This window comes from Leuciscus leuciscus (genome assembly GCF_965113295.1).
Source record: "Leuciscus leuciscus genome assembly, chromosome: 9".
Lineage (NCBI taxonomy): Eukaryota > Metazoa > Chordata > Actinopteri > Cypriniformes > Leuciscidae > Leuciscus > Leuciscus leuciscus.
Window position 1 is genome coordinate 32,199,176 of NC_138733.1, and position 19,763 is coordinate 32,218,938.

Genomic DNA, 19,763 nt, shown 5'->3' on the forward strand with positions numbered 1-19,763 from the left:
ATTTGTTCTGGTTATTGGTTTGTAATGATCTAAGATAATCATATGACTGTCAGTTCTACTGTGTTAAGCACTTTTTGGGTAAGTCTACGTGGTCTTTGACCTGAGAAACCTTAGTCTGCATTTTTCTGTACATTTCATGTTGAAAATACCCTTCTGACCACTTCTGAGGCCATTACATAAAATATTTCTATCACAAACTTCACAGACACGTTCTGGGGATATCTAAGACTTATTTTACTTTAAAAAAAAAAAAGGAATAATAGGTCCAAAAAAAAGAAATATATAATAATAAAATTAAATTAAAAATATTAATGAAAAACTACAATAGCATATCAGTGACACTAAAATAACACTGACTTGAAGTACTCAAGGGTCACATGACATGCAAGTAAACAAATAAAATATAAATTTTTTCAGTACATTGTCTTTAAGTAAGTGTTTTATTTTAAAATGATTTATTATTTAAAATTATTACAATTATTTAATGATCTAAAATGATTTTTACATTTTTAAGATTTAATTATTCGCTTTTTATCAACTCACAAACCTCCAGGGGTTCGCAAACTCCAGTTTTGGGAAACCCTGACCATCAGTTTAAGTTTAAACGAAAATTTTTGTCATGTGAAAATTGTGGAACTGTTAATGCTAGCCACATTTTTTACAAGCCACACTGTTTAAAATGCTACATTGTTGTCACGAGGCCACTTAAGTGTGGAATCATGACCAGAAACAGAGCATGTGCTCATTGTGAGTCAGTGCTGAGGTCATGACAATGCACAAAGCATGCCTGAAACTGAAAGAAAACTCACACATTTTGTACATTGTTAATAAGTTTGTGAAGTACTGTGAAAGGGCTGTATGTCGCAACATTGAAAGCTTGATTCTTATTGGTTGGGTGCTGAGGCATTATCAATTTTGTTGACCACCTTTCAGATGCATATCATGTCACCATATTTTTTCGACCTATAGTAACCCTTGTGAAAAAGAACACTTTCGCATACCATTAATATTTTAAAGAATAAACTTATGTGTGAACTGACTGTAATGTTTTCGGACACTTAATCGCATGTTATTTACATTAAAATGTAATGTAGTTTAAAATTATATAAAATGCAATTAGTTGAATTTAAAAGTGCATTTTGCCCCAAATATGTAAAAATATCAGATAAAAGTGAAAGCATTTTTAGTGGATTAGTTCTCGCTGATAAGATTATACATCACTGTAAAATGCCACCCATGCTTCAAAAACACAACATGAAATCACTTATATTGAAATGATCAATAGGCTTCATTTACAGGAACTCTGACAACATGTAATCCGGACAGTTTTTCCTCAGAACTGCTCTCGTGATTTCAGCTGTGAGAAATCTGTGGAAAACGAGAAGCGTTGCGGTTTGAGCCCGGTCCTGTTCCTACACGTCTGTGAGGAGCTTCAGACAAGGTGTGAACTGACGTTACTCAATCTCTAACTGACATTTTTCCCATAAACCCTCACCCTATACTTTCACGGAAATTCCCACTTTAAAATAACGTCAGCAACTTCCTGTATTTCCACACTGATATTCATACCTCCTTGCACTTTGTTTACATAACGTATATCAACTACATAAATAGGATATCGCTGGGTTGTAATTTAACTACACCGCTTATCGCATGTCGGATGGTCTGATTAGCAATGCTGTGGGACATTTCCAGGTTTATGGCAGTGGTGTAAAATATTAGAGTAAATGTTACTGTACTTAAGTATCTTTTGGGCTACTGTGTAGTTTGACTGAATATCAAATATATTAGCAATGCATTGACTACATTTTTTAAAGTACATGTAGTCTTTATGAGTAATGCAATTACTCATTACATTTTACATGGCACCTAACTTTTTCTGAATCAGTTTATTTCTGCTACAATAGGAGCAATATCGCCATCTACAGGGCATTGAAGGTACTACATCTTGAGTGTTTTGCTCTTACGTACCCAAGCTTGTCAACAAGGCTACTTTACATGAATGCGAGTGAATTAGCAGGTGGTTGCTGAATCGCAGGTGTTTGATTTATAAGATGAGGACGTGACTGCAACCGGTCATGTCAAGACGTCTAGTGCAAATAGGCTTTGACTATAAGTAACATTATTTTGATTATTCGTTATATTAAAGAGAACTTTTTGAAGGATATCGGTTTACTTATGCCCTTTTTCGGCTGTTGTGTCGACCTCGAATTATCGCAATTTTGAGGTGTTTCATTTTTCACTGGCATGTCTCTCAGGTGTTGAGGATTTGTGATAGCCTATCTCTCTGAGCCTACATTTAGTACCAATAAAATACTTAAGTACTGTTAAAATCAAATACTCTAAGGGGCTGTTTACTCGATGCCGTCAACTAAAAATGTTTTTCAACTAAAAACGTACAACTTTTTATGCGTCTTGGCCATTCCTTGGCCAAAAACGGGTTTCAAAGTTTACGTTTTTGAAAACGGTCTCCGTGTAAACAACAAAATCACAAATCTCTGAAGACGATGACGTCATGCACATGCGTTTAAGTATTCAGTCTATAGTGTTTCATCGCCATCTAATGGCCTGGCAGCAGAACACGGCGTTTTTAGTCATATCGTTTTGACAATGGTGTCGTCTCTACACGGAAAACTTCTCAGTTTTAAGCATATCGTTGTTGTGTAGGGTTAGGGTTAGACTTTTACTCATTACTCATTACTTGTAACTTGTGTAATTGAGTCATTTTGGCTGTAAGGTATCTATACTTTTACTCAACTATGACTTTCAGGTTCTCTTTACACCTCTGGTTTATGGGACATGGCATGAGCTCTAGGATTTTCCCAGAGGGTTGCTTTATGTTTTGTGAACATTAATGATTGACGTAAGGGCAGGTCCGGGCGGGTCAGTCAAGGTGAGGCACATGACGTGTCTCCGGTTTGGCAGAATAGCTTTAGGGTATGGATCATCTCACTTTAAGATCAATGACGGTGTTGTTGGCCAGTCAAAGTCCGTTTTTACTGATTCTGACCGTCTTTGTGAGGAATTTCTTCAAGTGCCTCAGGGGAGTCGTACGATTATTGACACACTGTGTTACATAGACTGCATGATTAAAACAAAGCATTGGCCAAGGCTCTTATGGGCAACCATATACAGCAAGGAAACAAACTATACTATACAATTAAATATTAATGCTTATATTGTATATAAGCCAGGATTTGATTATACTCCACGCCAAGAATATAAAGTTATGTTACACATAAATAAATGAGACTAAAATAAACCAACAAAAGGTGTTAGAAATATTGCTGGTGGATAGTAAAATGTGTATTAGGCAAAGGGGCAGATGAAGAATATTAAATGGAGCAAATTTGATCTAAATATATAAATCAATGAAAAAAAGATTATAAAAAGAAATGACAATATATTACAAAAAGAGTTGCTGCACACAACGTCATGATCTTGCGTTGGAGATTAATATTTTTGTAAATAAAGTGGTAAATTCTGCAGACAAAGCACTTGCGTCGCTTCATAAAGTTGAGGTTAAACCATTAGAGTCACATGGAGTACATTAATGATGTCTTTAGTTCCTTTCTTTGGCTTGAAAGTGATAGTTCTGTTGTAGTTCTGGAGTGACAGAAACCTCTCAGATTTGATTAAAAATAAAAAAGCAATTAATGACAGAATTTTGGGGTGAACTGCCTTTAAAAAATGTAAGGTACAATCAGTTATATAATTTTTTTAGAGTTCTGCTAACTTATTAGAGTTTACAGTTTGTTCTTAGTGAATTCATAAGAGAGGTATAGGATTCAAGAATATATCATATTCATCTTTTCTCTTCATTTAGTTCACAAAACCTGTCAAAATTATTTTGTCATGAATCAACTGATCGTGTGCTCAAGCTGAATCATGAAGATATGATGATATGATTTTTTTGTCTTTTTTTTGGGGGGGGGGGGGGGGGGGGGATCTCAACCCTCATTCATTTCCATTATGAAGAAAAGAGTATTTAGTAAGAATATTCTTAAAAACTAACTTTATACATTTGCACAGGTGATATGAGGGTGAGCTAATCGTTACGTACCTCGTTAATTAGATGTTATTTGTCTAGGAATATTATTAGACATAACAACAGTTTTGCATGTGTGTGTGTCAAGACAGTAATAGGGATTGCAAAAGAAAAGGAACGGACAACAAACCAACAACTTAGTTGAAATATTTTATTCTTTAACTACAATAATGTGAAGTAGTAATAAAGTCATGAAAATTTACAGAATAACAACTTTTCATTGATTCCTGTTCGTCCATGGAAACAGAAGAGGAAGTGGCTCTTTTAACGGTTTCACAGTCTGGTTTCTGATATGATCAGCAGGAGAGGAAAGTTTCCATAGCCAAGAAAACAGTAATGAAGAGCAAATCAAACTGAAACACAAATGATTTCAAATTAAATATGCAAATCGTTTAACTTCATGTTAGATATGAAAAGCAGCACAAAAACTTCTGTTTATGTTAAAAAAAAACTGTTTTAACAGGCAACAATTCTGATGACACGTACCAGTACTTGATAATAAAGAGTTAAAACAGGCTTGCAAGCAAGATAAAAAGAAAAAAAGAAGGTACAAATGCACGGTCACAGTTAATTGAGCTGTTGAGCTGTTCCATGGCATAAATTTGTAGACCACTCCGGAAGGCTAGTTCACCATAAGTCTGAAACCCTAATGTGTTTTTACTAAAGTGGTTTTATAATGAGTAAAATTGTGGTTACCATCACTTTCACGTCTTGTTCTACCACACAGATTACACACGTTAAACCTCAGACATGAATTCTGAAATCGAATAAATTGCTAGATAAGGATTACAACTACTACCTTTTTTTTTGCTAACAATGTGTTTTGCATTATAACTGTTACTGGGACACGTGCAACACATACTCAGTGTTACCAAAACATTGGTTTCTAAGCACTCTCAAATCAGTTGTGAAAGTGTGATGATTCAGTTCATCCGGAGTAGAGGGGAAATGATAAGCTACTGGATAACACACACACACACACACACACACACACACACACACACACACACACACACACACACACACACACACACACACACACACACACACACACACACACGTGCTGCTAACTTTTGAGTTCAGCTTGGAGTGAGAATTATGGATTGGAAGGAGGGGGTTGATTCCTAAGCTTGTGATTCGATTCTGATCTGGATTCAGTATATATTCATTTGGATAAATATCAGGTACAAGACATGTGTAATACTTGGAAAGTGAAGATAGTTCCAGTGAACAATTAGGTTTATTGAACACATCAGCACAATGATAATCCAGAAGGGTGCAAACACAAACGAAACGGCGTGTAACTCACGATCAATACGGACAAAGACTGATAACTGAGGAGAAACTTATGGTGATGAACTCATCATAGACAGGTGTGATAGTTAAAAATGGAATGAATATGTAATATAGTGCATACATTTAGTAAAATTCTCCTCTCTAGAGTTCATTTTTCAAGCTAACTATGCTATTGTCATTGAATGGCTTTCTGAGGTAAATGTAACGTTATGTTACTAAGTTGTTTTGACGTCTGTTCAAGGTTGAAATACTGAGCGATTACATGAGAAATTATACATTTCAGAAAGTTGACCTCTATCTTTCAACATACCATCTGATGTTCATTCATGTGTATTTCGTGCTGCAACTAGAGAACAGTGTTAATTGCATAAGTCTCATGCTGAATGCGTGTGAGTTTGGAACCTTGCGCGTGCACACACACACACACACACACACACACACACACACACACACACACACACACACACACACACACACACACACACACACACACACACACACACACACACACACACACACACACACACACACACACACACACACACACACACACACACACACACACACACACTCACATAGAGAGCCAGAGAGAGACAAGTGGAAGCAGGTTCAGCTGAAGTGACTTTAGTGTCTTATCATAACTGTCCAGCTCTACTGTTCTCAACGACACTCTTAAGATATGATCAGATAATAGGCCTAGCTGGCCCCAAGTTTATATGTGTGTGTGTGTGTGTGTGTGTAGGGAGGGAGATGTATTCAATGGCTATTTAAAACGTGTGATTCAAATGTGCTGATTTGTGCAAGACCGTAGAGGTGGGTCACTTTTAACAATGGAGACCATGAGCAAGCACAACTGAAAGGAAGACTGCATAGGAGGACAGCATATTTATTACAGGAACAATGCCCTGTGTACACAAGTGAACTGTTATATATGTTTTGTTATAGTTATAATATAGTTAAAACTCTAAATGTATCAATTTAAATCTGAATATATTTAGTTATAAGTCTGAATGCATATATTGTCTACTTTGGTCCTGAATTTTAGCCCAGGATTGTGGGTATTGCACATAATTTTACTCATTCCCAAAAGTTCCATGCTTAATAATGTGCTAAATTCCTGCAAACAATTATTAGCATGCAGGTTGAATGAGTAAACCAATTCATCCATATGAACAGATCGGATTCATAATTTAAAATCTTGCTGTCAGACTGTAATTTTACAAACAGCATGAGGGAATCAGTGCAACCGTGTCTTCCCTCTCTCTCTGAGTTCAGGGTTTACGTGCAGTGAGATGTGTGTGTAAAGCACGATCTCACATATTTGGGTGCTAATTAAGAAAAAGGATATACCAACCGCAGTTGATTTTGATTTCCTAGGTATTAACTGGTAATTGTGACTCACAGTTGTGATTTCCCAGAAAGCAACATAGTGCCGGCCCAGATCCGGCCCACATCTGGGCTGTGTAGAATCCAAGTGTACCAAATGTGGGCTGGATATGTTGCTGTCTGGGTTTGTTTCTCAATTGTGAGATATAAACTGGCAATTCTAAGTTATAAAGTCCAAATTGTGAGATATAAACTTAAAAATGTTAGAAAAAAAAGTCAGAATTGTGAGATAAAAAGTTGCAATTAGCTTGTAATTATATTTTTTTATTCTGTGGTAGAAAAGAGCTTCCATACCTTCACGTTCATTGCCAATTATAATACCTAGAATAACAAAATCACTTCTTAATTAGCACCCAAATGCATGAGAACGCACTTAGTTGACACACATCTATAGTGTATATGCAATTGTGAATAATTATACTATACATATTATGAACTACAAACACTGTATGCATGCCTTTCAAAATCATATAACTATAATAAATCAATGTGAACGGCAACAGGAATGTGGGAAAGACTCTTTATCAGTATTTGCAAAAACTCTTTAATTTCCAGGTAAAAGGAATGTGAAAGACGTGCCAGCAAGACCGGAGGGAAATGAGAGAGGAGGTGTTCGTTCTGCCCTCATACACAACTCCACCTTTAACATCTGAACACTTCATGTTCTCCAGAATAGACAGAAATACATTTCAGGAAACACATCAGTTTCCCATTTCTTAGTTCTGACACATGGCAAGATAATTGGAGAACATTACGACATACCATAATTTGTCCCAGATTTGTTACTCATCTGGGAAATTGAGCATGACAGGGCTGAAGAAATCCCACTTTCATGCAATTTAAAGGTAGGCTACACTGTGTAAGAATTTCTCCCATCTAGCAGTGAAATTGCATTTTGCATTCAAACGAATAGTGCTCTCTAGCGCCTCGCTTTTTCAAATGCGTGTTGCAACTACGGTAGCCGTTATGTACCAAGAAGCTATGACAACATGTCTTCCAATAGCACTTCATCGAGTTTAACTATACATGTTAAACCTCCAGCCTTCTTGGACTTACCCGTCCAATGTAAATAAAGATAAGAAATTCTTCGTTTACGAGGATAAGTCAGATCAGAGTCCTGCACGGGTCCATTTTTGGAGACCCGCCCCCGCCCGTACCCGCAAAGTTCAGCACCAGATCCGACCCGTCACCCGTGATAAAATCAAAATTAAATCCGCACCCGCCCAGACCCGTTAATATTTGGCCCGTTACCCGACCCGTGCCCGCGATAAACCACACAGGTGACGCGTTCATGTAACAACATGTAAGGGTGCGCTGCCAATAACGCACCTAAAAGCTGTCACAAAGAACTTGGAAAAGTAATGATTATTAATAGGCCTATGTCAAATATATCAATGAGACATTTCAATTGTTTATTAATAAGCAAGTGTTTTCTGTGTCAAAGATGACGATGCTGACTCGCGATCTTCACAGTAGTGAACGCGCCAGAGAGAAATGCACATTTCATACGGATTATAAGCAGAGAACTGGGCCCGGTTTCCCAAAGTGTTCTTATCTCTAAGTAGTTCTTAACCTATTCCTTAACCTCTCTCTTAACCTTATGGGACGGTTCCCGAAACGTTCGTACGCTAAGTATATCTTTTGTAAGTCACACTTTCGTAAGGTTGGTCTGGACCACTCTTAGCTTTACCTTATCACTGTTGCAGGTCTATATGAATATAATTCTGAAGTTTTAATACACCCAGACAGTGTTCAGTTAGGCTAATTCAAGTGTTTTCATGCAAAGAATAAAATTGTCATTACACTGATTATTTTTTTAAATTACATTATTATACAATATTATTAATTTAATTAAAACGCTCTTTTAAAGGCCAGTGAAAGCATAGGCTACTGTCAGTTAAGTCCTATTCGGACGCTAATATTGTTTCTCATGGGCTCGTCGTATTTTAAACATTTACAGGGGTAAGTCGGTGATTTTAGTGCCGTCCGAATCCATAATATTAGTGTTTTTCTCACCCAACCCGCGTAAAAATCCCTGGCCAAATTAGTACCTTCTGTTTTTTGACAAACAGGTCGTGTGGTAATTTAATTGCCGTCTGAATCCACATCTCTGAGTTTACAAGAGATTCGAAATTCACGGTTTAAATCCTTTTTGATCACTGCCGAGCACCGTACGCAAGATGTAAACTTTTATTACTGAAATGCTGGAAAGTATTTCCAAGAACAATATTTCATCGCAGCTCCACCTCAGCGAACAAAAATGGGAAAGAGAAGAAGGCACGTAAATTTTTGAAAAGGTTATTGTGGCAGCAATATATGTTACAATTTTAAAATATGTAGGCTAGGTTATAGGCTATTATAGTTTGGATTATTTTTTATAATATCCAATAATCATAATAAATGCAATTTCAACTATTTCTGAAGTGCTTCTCTAATAAAGAACACCACTTTCTCACATAAACAGCCCCTGCACGAGAGAATAATTGATTCTCGAGCCATCGATTTCAACCAATTCAGCACCATCGCCACGGACAGCGCCGGGTAACGTCGCACGTAAGAAGGTATATCTTAAGCAGCTTTCTAAGGTATAGTTCGGGAACACACTTAGGAACATAAACAAATTTGGTAAGATATATCTTTCGAGTCTTCTTAGCACGCTAAGAGCGAGCGTTATCGGGAAACCGGGCCCAGTCTGTTTTCTTTCGTTTTGAATTGTTTTGTTTAAAAGTACACATTTCATGCTTTCTATTTCTCAAGTCTGTGAGGCAAGTAGCTTATACGTTGAGTTTCGGTTCATTTAAGTTCATCAGTTCACGCGCGGGCGCCTCCGGCCGTGTCCTGATTATATTGCCTGCCTGCTATATTTACTTCTTATTTATTAAATTCAGTAATTTGGTAGATGAAACATTGATTAAAATTAAGATACAATTAATACAAAACGAAATTCACTTTAAAGAAAGGCTGAACAAAGCCCACTCCATTTGTCTCACTATATTCGGGATCATCTTATCTTATTCATGCTTTTCACTTTTCATATAATCAACATGAAATATATAAAACAAATTATATTATTTTATTTAAACATGAATATGAAACTAAATCGTTTTTTAATGACTGGGCTACAACACATAGGCCTATTAGCCTACAGTACAGAGAAATTTAATGTCGCAACTTGGTCGGACTAAAAGGGGAGAAAAAAATGTTATTGGGTCGGTCCTAAATTGACAAGGTCGGTCGGGTTACGGCAAACAAGAATATTTTTAAGGATGGCCTGACTAAAACACATATTTGCGTATGTGTAATGCTGGTAATTTAGACATATTGCACATATTTTTCATCCGCTACCCGCCCGCAAGGAGTTCATTATCCGCCCGCGTCCCCGCCCGTGAATTTTAGGAATGTCACAATCCACCCGTTTTAGCCACTTTTATGCGGGTACCCGTGGATATCCGCGGGTACCCGACCCGTTGCAGGACTCTGAGTCAGATCATCGGCAGAGGTAATTTTACACCAATGAGCACATGAATTAAGACATTGATTTTAGCTAATAAAATATTTTTAAAAACTACACAGTGTACCTTTAATGCAATTATAAATCCATGGTGTTATAGCTTCTAAAAAAAAAAAAAAAAAAAAAATGTATTCATAAAATGTATAGCAAAGAATTCTGTCAATGAACATTTTTGACCGATAATTTAATTGAATAGGATATGAATAATTAAATCCAATGCTTCTATTGGACATTTCACATTTTGAACGACATTGAACGACACCATTGTATATAAAAGAGAATAATTATAATTTTTTATATTTAAGACACCAATTTTCAATTTAAAATAAATTGACAATTTACTATATAAATACCAAAACTTTCTTTGTAAACATTGTCTTTCTTGTAAAAAAAACTTTCTTTCTTGTAAAAAAACTGTCTTTCTAACTTTTATAAAACAATTAACTGAATGCATTAAATTAACGATGATGTAAGCCCTAAACTAAACATGACCTGGCGCTACGGTCTTGGTTTGACAGCACTTGAGAGGGTTTTTCTAAGGCCACGCTAGTCTATTCTGGGCTGGAAAGGAAGGAAGACTGAAAGACAGATGGAACGTTTAATTTCTTTTCGCAGCAGTGGACAGACATATCAGACACAAGATGGAGAACAATGATAAAAACACACCCTTCTATACCTCTAACATCTTTCCATTTTTACCCGCACACGACCTTTGGGTAGCGAACACAGGATGCATTACACTGGCATGCGAACGCCAATCCCACTGCGCCATTTTCACTTGAACCATCCGGTCCAGAAACGGTACTCAAAGACAATAGAGCGAGACAATAACAATGTCAGAGCAATATAAATAGTTACAAAGGATCTGTGACTTATGCTGCTACTGTGATTTGTGATAATGGGAAGGTCCCAGTGTTCATAACCTGATGAACACAGGCAAACATTATTCATTAAGCATCATGAGATATAATTTGATATATCTTACCTCACATTCTGACCCATGATACAATTATTGTTTAAAGTACGTACTTGTAATTAAAACTGTAATACTAACAGTAACTTAATACTACAGTAAAAAAAAAAAAAAAATGCACCAGCACATATGTATACAAATAACCAGAACACCTTAGCAAAACCGACAAACTGTAGAGAACCACAAGGCTAGATATATTCAGTGATAAATAAGGAGCTGATAAATATAATCGGAAACATACTCAAACACAGGAAGAAAACAGAAGCAATGCAACAGAAATCAGAAGTATTTAACAGGTATAACATAATATATACTGTAAAAAAAGATTTTTCAAAGTTCTGTTGATAGTCCTCTTACTAACTATATGTAACTTTGCAATGCAACTGTCAACTCACTCTCATTAGAGTGTTTGTAGCCTGTTTTAATATCTACTAACACTTTTTGCTCCCTCAATAGACATTCTACTGATTATAAGTAACTTTGCAATTACATGTCAACTTGTTCTACTAACCCTAACTTAAGTCTAAGGGCCCAATTTTAACGATCTGAAACGCAAGTATCAAATGCGAAACGCAAGTAACTTTGTGGGCGGATCTCAAATCTAAATCTAAAATGGGTTGGTCTGAAGTAGCTACATTACTCATAGGTGTGGTTTGGGCGTAACGAGAAATAAACCAATCAGAGCGTCATCTCACATTCCCTTTAAAAGCAGGCACGCTTGTTCCATGGCGGATTGCTATTATAACGGGAGGGAAAAGTCAGCTGTGCGTCGGGTGCAAAATAGGAATGATAGGCCTACATGCGTCGATGGCCCTAATACTCTAATGAGAGTTAGTTGACATGTAGTTGCAAATTTACTTATAGTTGGAGTTAGTAGAATGTGTAGTTTTTGTGTCAGGTGTATTTGAAATGATATGACGACGAGTACATGGTGACAGAATTTGGAAGAACTATTCCTATAAAACCAAAAGTTGTGAAATTCCCTCAGCAGTGACAGAAAACAGTTTTTTTCATGTGTATTTCTAATAATCAATGCTCTAAATCACAGACTATTTATTCACCTGTGCAGTTATATAATGTGAGACACGATAATCTTACTGTAGAGTAAGACTTCTTCAGGAAACAGTTAAAAGCGAAGAGAAGCTACAGGATATCCTTTCGAACATGTTGATTTGACACATTCAAGCAAGCAACAGTTGTAGCGGGGGAAAAAAATATCATATGCCTGTGAACAGTTTCACACCTTTATTCAAGTGTAATAAAGCCTTTCACACCTTTATTCACCTTTTTTTTAAGATCAGTAAGTTTCAAGATAATTCTCATTACTCTAATAGAGTATTATTTGTTTTTGTTTTTTTTACAATTTTACTACAGTAAAAACAGTAATACAGCAAAAACAGTATTTATAAAAACTTAATTCAGCATAAATTTAAAGGAATCATGAAGTGCATTTTTTTAAATTGTAATATTGTTCTCTGCAGGTCGACTTGTTATCAAGTGTTATCAAGATTAGTACATCAAAAAACATCCTAATTTGGAAGCAATAGGCTATTTTCTAACCTGTTTTTGACCCTCTCTTTGAAACACTATGCTTTAGAGGAGCTGATGGGTCAGAGGGCCGTGGTGGAGTCCAGGGGCCTGATGTATAAACTTTGTGAGTAATGCGAGTAAATGTGCAGTAGGAATGACAGTAGGAAATGGTAAGAAAATGAAATGCAGATGAAGGAGACTATGCAGACCTTGCATAGTAAAACTAGGCGTTGTAAGCTCCATATATAGTTGTTTCGGGGAGGAGACAGAGCGGAGTTGTATGTACACACGATCTTCCACTGACTGGGTTTTATAAAGGGAATTTTGCACATGTTCTTGCGTACACATGGTTGTATAAATCTGAAAAATTTGGTGCGTATGCACACTTTTAGGATGAAAACGACGGAGAGTTTTATACATGAGGCCCCAGGGCTAAGAGGCTAGATGTGGAGCGGAGTAGCCCTAGCAGCTGGGTAGCCCAAGGTGGATCCGAGCAGCACGGTAGAGACACTGGACGAGCCGAGGGGCTGAAAAGAGACAGCAAGGCTGAGGAACTGGCTGTCTTTGGCAGTAGAGGAGGGAGTGGGAGGCTGGGAGGGACCATCTGCGAGGAAGTAAACTTGGGTCTGCGCAACGACGACTTGGAGCTGGGGCTTGACCAGCGGTGATGTCAAACTTCACCAGCACTCCCTCAGAGATGAACATCAATACCAGCTCACACCTGGTCAGACTCCGCATACTCTGGCTCTGGGTCTGTGGTGGGCTCAGGCTTCTGGTTCATACTCATGGCGAGTGCAGTTTCGAGCTCCAGGAAAAACATTGGTTCAGGCTCCGGGACGAACACTGCTTCAGGCTCCAGGACAGAGATTGGGGCCAGTCACACACCTGAACAGACTCCGCAAACTCTGGCTCAGTGGTGGGCTCGGGTTTCTGGTTCATACTCATGACAATTGCAGGTTCAGGCTCGAGCTCCAGGATGTAAAAATTGGGGCAGGGTCACAAACCTGGACAGACCCACCAAACTCTGGCTCTGTGGTGGGCATGGGCTTGATGGGCTTTGGCACTAGCTCAATCACAATTTTTTTATTACTTGTGTCATAAGAATCTTCGGATGTCTTTTTATGGTCTTGTTTCTTTAGGATTAACAGCAGCATCCTTAAAAGCCCATGACCCCACATGATGAACCCCCTGATACTCCAAATGTTCCAGAGGAAACGGAGAGTGAATCATCTACACCTTCAGGTCAGGAGAGCTGGAGGCAGCCAAGAAGGTGGAGATCATCTCTCCAGATGAATATATTTAAGGAGCAGGCGCGGCAGTATCAAGCCTTCCTCAGCACAATCACTGAGGTGCTCAATTGTGCTGTTCAATGTTTTGAGAGGGCGACAGAGGCAGCTGAGCGCCATGCTCGTGCACTTGAGGCTATGGCTGGAGCTCAGCACCCCTTTGGCCGCCAGCAACCCGCTTACCTTCTACAACATCCCCCCACATACCAGAAACAGCAACCTCCACACTACCATCACCCACAGCAACCTCTTCCCAGCTCCCAACCTCAGTCCCCATACACAAAAGAAATATATTTAAAATATATTTATTTTGTGTATGGGTCATCTTGGTACCAACATCAGTCATCTACCTCTTCCCCTGGCCACTCTCCCTCTTACCAGAATTTATAGGTCATCCATTACATGCACAACTCAAAAGAAATATGCAACAACAGAAATAAATGTAAAGACAGGTGTTTTAAGCATGTTTTTACACAGGTGGGCAACTGCCTGAGCAGGTGATTCACCTGAACCTGCCTGATTTCAAGAGCCGGAGCATCAAGTTCATCCCGGGTGTGTCCCTGGGGCTGTTGAGGATCTGGATGTACCTGTAATGCTGCAGGTGGTAGCTGCTGTTTTTCCCCCTCACATATATTATGGAAAATGCAGCATGCTGCTGTAGGCATGAAATCATGGTCTGTGTCACACATTTTGGCCAGGACAAGTCATCTGGTTTTTAGGTGTCCAAATGTATGTTCCATACCATACCACACCACACCGCCCACGCTCACAACAGTTACAGAAAACTCAGTTGCAGCACAGCTGGTGGCAAACGGTCGCAGCCAAAACCGGCGCAGACCCACAGGAGAATACCGCCGGACAGCGGTACCGGACCACCCACAACCAGCCAGAGCGCTCACCAAGCCTTTTGATCCACAAGAACTTGAAGCTGCAATGAGCACGCTGAAACCTGGGAAAGCAGCAGAAATCGATGATGTACTGGCGGAAATGATACATCACCTGGGACCTAAAGCAAAGACCTGGCTCCTAGAAATGCTGAACTCATGCATGGAAGAGAAAATAATCCCACCGGTATAGAGAAAGGCCAAGACTGTCGCAATTCTCAAACCTGGAAAGGATCCATCATCCCCAAAGAGCTACAGACCAATTTCCCTCCTCTGCATCACCTACAAGCTCTACGAGAGGCTATTACTTTAACGCCTTATGCCACTTATAGACTCTAAGCTTACTAAAGATCAAGCTGGTTTCCGTCCTGGCCGCTCCTGTACTGGGCAGCTATTGAACCTCACCCAACACATTTAGGACGGTTTTAAGTGCAAACTCATAACCGGAGCAGCTTTCATAGACCTCACTGCTGCCTATGATACTGTCCAGCACCGCACCATGATTAGGAAACTTTTTGGCATGACTGGTGACCTCAACCTGTGCCAAATCATCAAAAGCCTCCTCAACAACAGGCGCTTCTTTGTCCAACTAAATGACAAGAAGAGCAAATGGAAAGCCTAAAAGAACAGCTTAGCACAAGGCAAGTTTACTGGCCCCCCTCATCTTCAACATCTACACTAATGACCAACCACTTCACTCACAATGCCTCCGCTTTATCTATGCGGACGATCTCTGCATCACCACCCAACAGGAGAACTTCCAGAAGATTGAGCCTGTCCTGGAAAGTGCCCTCCAAGAGATGATAACCTACTACAATAACAACCACCTGAAGCCCAATCCATCAAAAACCCAACTATGCAGCTTCCATCTTAAAAATCGAGATGTGAAAAAGAACTGAGCATCTCATGGGATGGCTACAAACTCTCCAACCACCCTCACCCCGTGTACCTGGGAGTCACACTCGACAGGACACTCTCTTTCAAAACTCACCTTCAGAACACCAAAGCCAAGATCAACACTCGCAATAACATCCTGCGCAAACTGGTAAACTCAAAATTGGGCGCCAATCCACCAACCTTCCGCACAACTGCCCTAGCCCTGTGCTTCCCCACAGCTGAATACGTGTGCTCAAGCTGGAGCCACTCCCACCATACCAAAATTTGGTCCCACCATACCAAATTATCATGGGATGTATAAAGACAACGCCAGTCCCGTGCCTCTGCGCCCTAGCCCCCAGGACCTGCTGAACCGACCCCATCAGCTGTGACCTGCGCCAGATATTGGCAGAACGACATCTGAAATTGCAACGGACTCGAAGAAGAAGAAGAACTGCACAGCACTGTACCTACAGGCTACCATTAAACAGTCCATTTTATTATATAAAATAAAATGCTGCAGTTTTGCCACATCCAATCTGTTCAGGTATTTGAGCATGTTTATACACCATTTTAGCTGTTGCATTTTCTAAAGACATAGCACCCATATATATATATATATATATACACATACGATCAATTGCACGTTGATCAATTGCACTGTAGACTTGAGGTATTCTGTGGGCCTCATAATTGACCGTTCGCAAAGACCCGCCCCCTTTAGTTACTGTTGCTATGTCCGACAAGCGACGCCGCTCTCACGCCACACCATGTTCTCACGCAGTGAAAAATACATCGCGGAGCAGAGAGGACACTGACAACGCGCTGACAGACAGGACTGACCAGGTTACTTTTGATATGAAACAAAGTCTCACCTTTCGAATTTGGTCATTTATTAAAGAAATTTAAACAATAAATACCGTTTTGTGGCTCTTTAATGTGTCTGACAGATCGCTGTAGAGCCTCTTAAAGCTGCTCGTGAACCGATCATCTCTTACTTCTAGTTAATTTATAGCATCAAATAAATATGAAAGAACATAAGAAGGAATGTTGTTTTAACCGCGAAAAGACATCAGTACACTCTGTTTTTCAAGTTCAAATCCTCCAATGTTAATCTACTAACTCTCCTGACTGCTTTGTCGGACAAAAATGTCGGATGGCGGATTATGATTGGTCAGATCGCCTGTCAATCAAACTCCCTGCGAAGGGTCAATTGCATTGTGCAATCTGTTGTGCCTCCTGCACATTGGCAAAGTAATGTACTGCTTCATAAGTTTTGTGCATATAGCCTGGCACACACCATACACACACCAGTGGACAGTTGTTTTTCTAACCCCAAATGTCTCAGCCACTACCCTGTACTCTGCACAGGTAGCCAGTTTATAAACAGCTATTGCTATGCCTTTATTTGTACAAACTGACTCCCTTGGGCATGATGCAGCAAGTGCTGCAAGAGGCCCGATTGCATTGTTCTTCCGGAAATTATGAATCCACAGGTCCTTTGTGAAATCGCGCACTATAACTTACCAGAACAACTGCATATGCGGCCGATCCCAAGTATAGGGGCTTGCCTTGCCATGAATGCTTGTATAATGCGAAACGTCTCATTCGATTATAAATAACGGGTAGTGCAGTGGCTACGATATGTGAACCTACCAATGTCTGTCGCCATGATTTTTAGAAGGACTTATCACGAGAGAACGAGTTTTAGCCGCATAACACCGGTTAATGGAAACGCCGTCATTTCGCAAACGTTTTTTATCGACATTTAGAAAATAGCAAATCTGCAATGGAAACGTGGCTAATGACTGAGGGAGTGTGTGGCTCTATATAGTGCTGGTGATCAGGGCTAGATGAGTTCCAGGTGTGTGTGAGGGGAGGGAGGATGATGGGAAATACAGTCTGTGATAGTAATATATCTATATCTAGGATGAGCTACAGGACTGCGCAAGCATTAGGGGTGTTGATGGACTCCATCTATGTTTTGATCATTGTTGTGAATCCGATACAGGTGTAGTCTTTGACAAAAACGTGATTTTCTCAGCTTTTTGCTCAAAATGTTGCTTTTGTTTATGAAACTTAACCCATATTCAAGTGTTGATAAAAACTGGCAGGGAAAGAGTTAAAGTCATGAAAATAATATCATAATGCAAAAACAACAAACACAACAACAACAGAATCCTTGCTGAAAAACATAAATGTTTAGATTTTACTTTTTACATTATTTAAGTATCTGTAAAGTTTTGAGGATTTGTGCAGCACTACAGACCAAATTCACCAGTGAACACTCAGGTTCAATTTCAACATTTCCAGAGGAAGACCTGACCAGACAGTTTATTTTATAAACGCTTTGTGTCTGCAATTTCAGAAGTCGTGACACAAATAAATAGAGAGCTTAATGGAGTCTGTAGAAAGCGGAGATCAGTAGGTCAGTGTCCATCTGCTGGACTCATCCTCTTCCTGTGGCGTCTGATCCAGACACGGACAGACAGTAAATGGGAGAGTGGTGTGACCATCCGTAAGGAAGACAAAGAGACAGAGAAAGAGGCGTGGAGCAGAAAATAAAGTCTGACAGAGACAAACGAGAAAGAGATGTTGTATAAAGTAGTATAATGTGTAATAACAGCTGATATAGATAACAGGCATATACAGAACCATTCAAAGATTTGTTTTTTTAAAGAAATTGATACCCATTTATTCAGCAAGGATACATTAAACTGATGAAAAGCGAAGAGAAGCTACAGGATATCCTTTAGAAACTGTTGATACTAAAGATGCGTGCAAGCAACAAGAAAAAAAAAACATCTCTAAAGCCCCTGAGTGGTTTTCACACCTTTATTCTCATTATAACACCCGTTTTGTCACTTCAAGGTTAGACCCTACGCTTCTGTTTCTACGAAATATTTAAATAGGGGGAACATTTGCACAAACAGCAACATGCAACAGAGGATCAGAGAGTGTAAAACCGGTCAGCAGACACACTGTGTGTCTGCAATGTGTGAGCATTGTGCAGCCTAACAATTAAAACAATGTAACTTTTCTTTACTGATTTGTTTGTTATTCTTTCGAAAGACATGACTTCACGTCTCCATCCTGCAGAGGAAATGCTTAATGGTGCACTGGCTAGTGTGTGCGCTGGTGGGCAGCGTTCAGTAGAGGAACGGCATACTGACAAACCAGCATTGAAACTATAATGCTACATTTTATGAGGATTTTCTTTTTTTTCCTTCATTTTCTCACTGTACAAAGGTTCAATTAGTTAAAGTTGATATAAAAAATGACCGTCAAATCAAAATGGAAAATTATTTTTCCTGGACTGTTCTCAATGAATTGATTTTGGACTGTTCTGAAAGGATTGAACAATGGATTGTTTTTGAACTATCAAAATTGTGCTAATTTGTTATGACTACGAACTATCAGAGCTAACACACCTCCCACCCCACCGCACACTTCGTTGTACTGTATTTTTCTGTGCTTAAGGACATGATGTAACCACTCTGAGATGTAAGGCCAAAGTCAAAATATCCCAAACCCAATTCTTGATATTTTAAGTCTCAGGTATCTCCTTCAATGTAATTCAGTAGTCTCTGCTTGAAAAGTATAGATATAGTACAGATAGATAATACACAGAGGTGACCTTGCAGTGCTGTTTTCAGAACAGTTTGAAGTGCACAATATCTACCATCTCTTCTTCTCTGACTGAGCTCTAATCGAGTCATTGGTTGGCTAGACACTGTCTGTTTCTCCGTAACTCACTTACAATAATGTCTAAATTACACTAAATATAATTCATTCCATCCAAGGACTGTGGAGGCCATCATCTGACATCATAAATGAAGGTCTCCTTCCACATTCATTGTACTGTAAGTGAATGAAAAAGAACAGAACAGTCCTATTTACTGAAAATGTCTCCTTTTGTGTTCCACAAATAAAGTCATACGGGGTTGTAACAACTGTCCCTTTAATTAAGCAT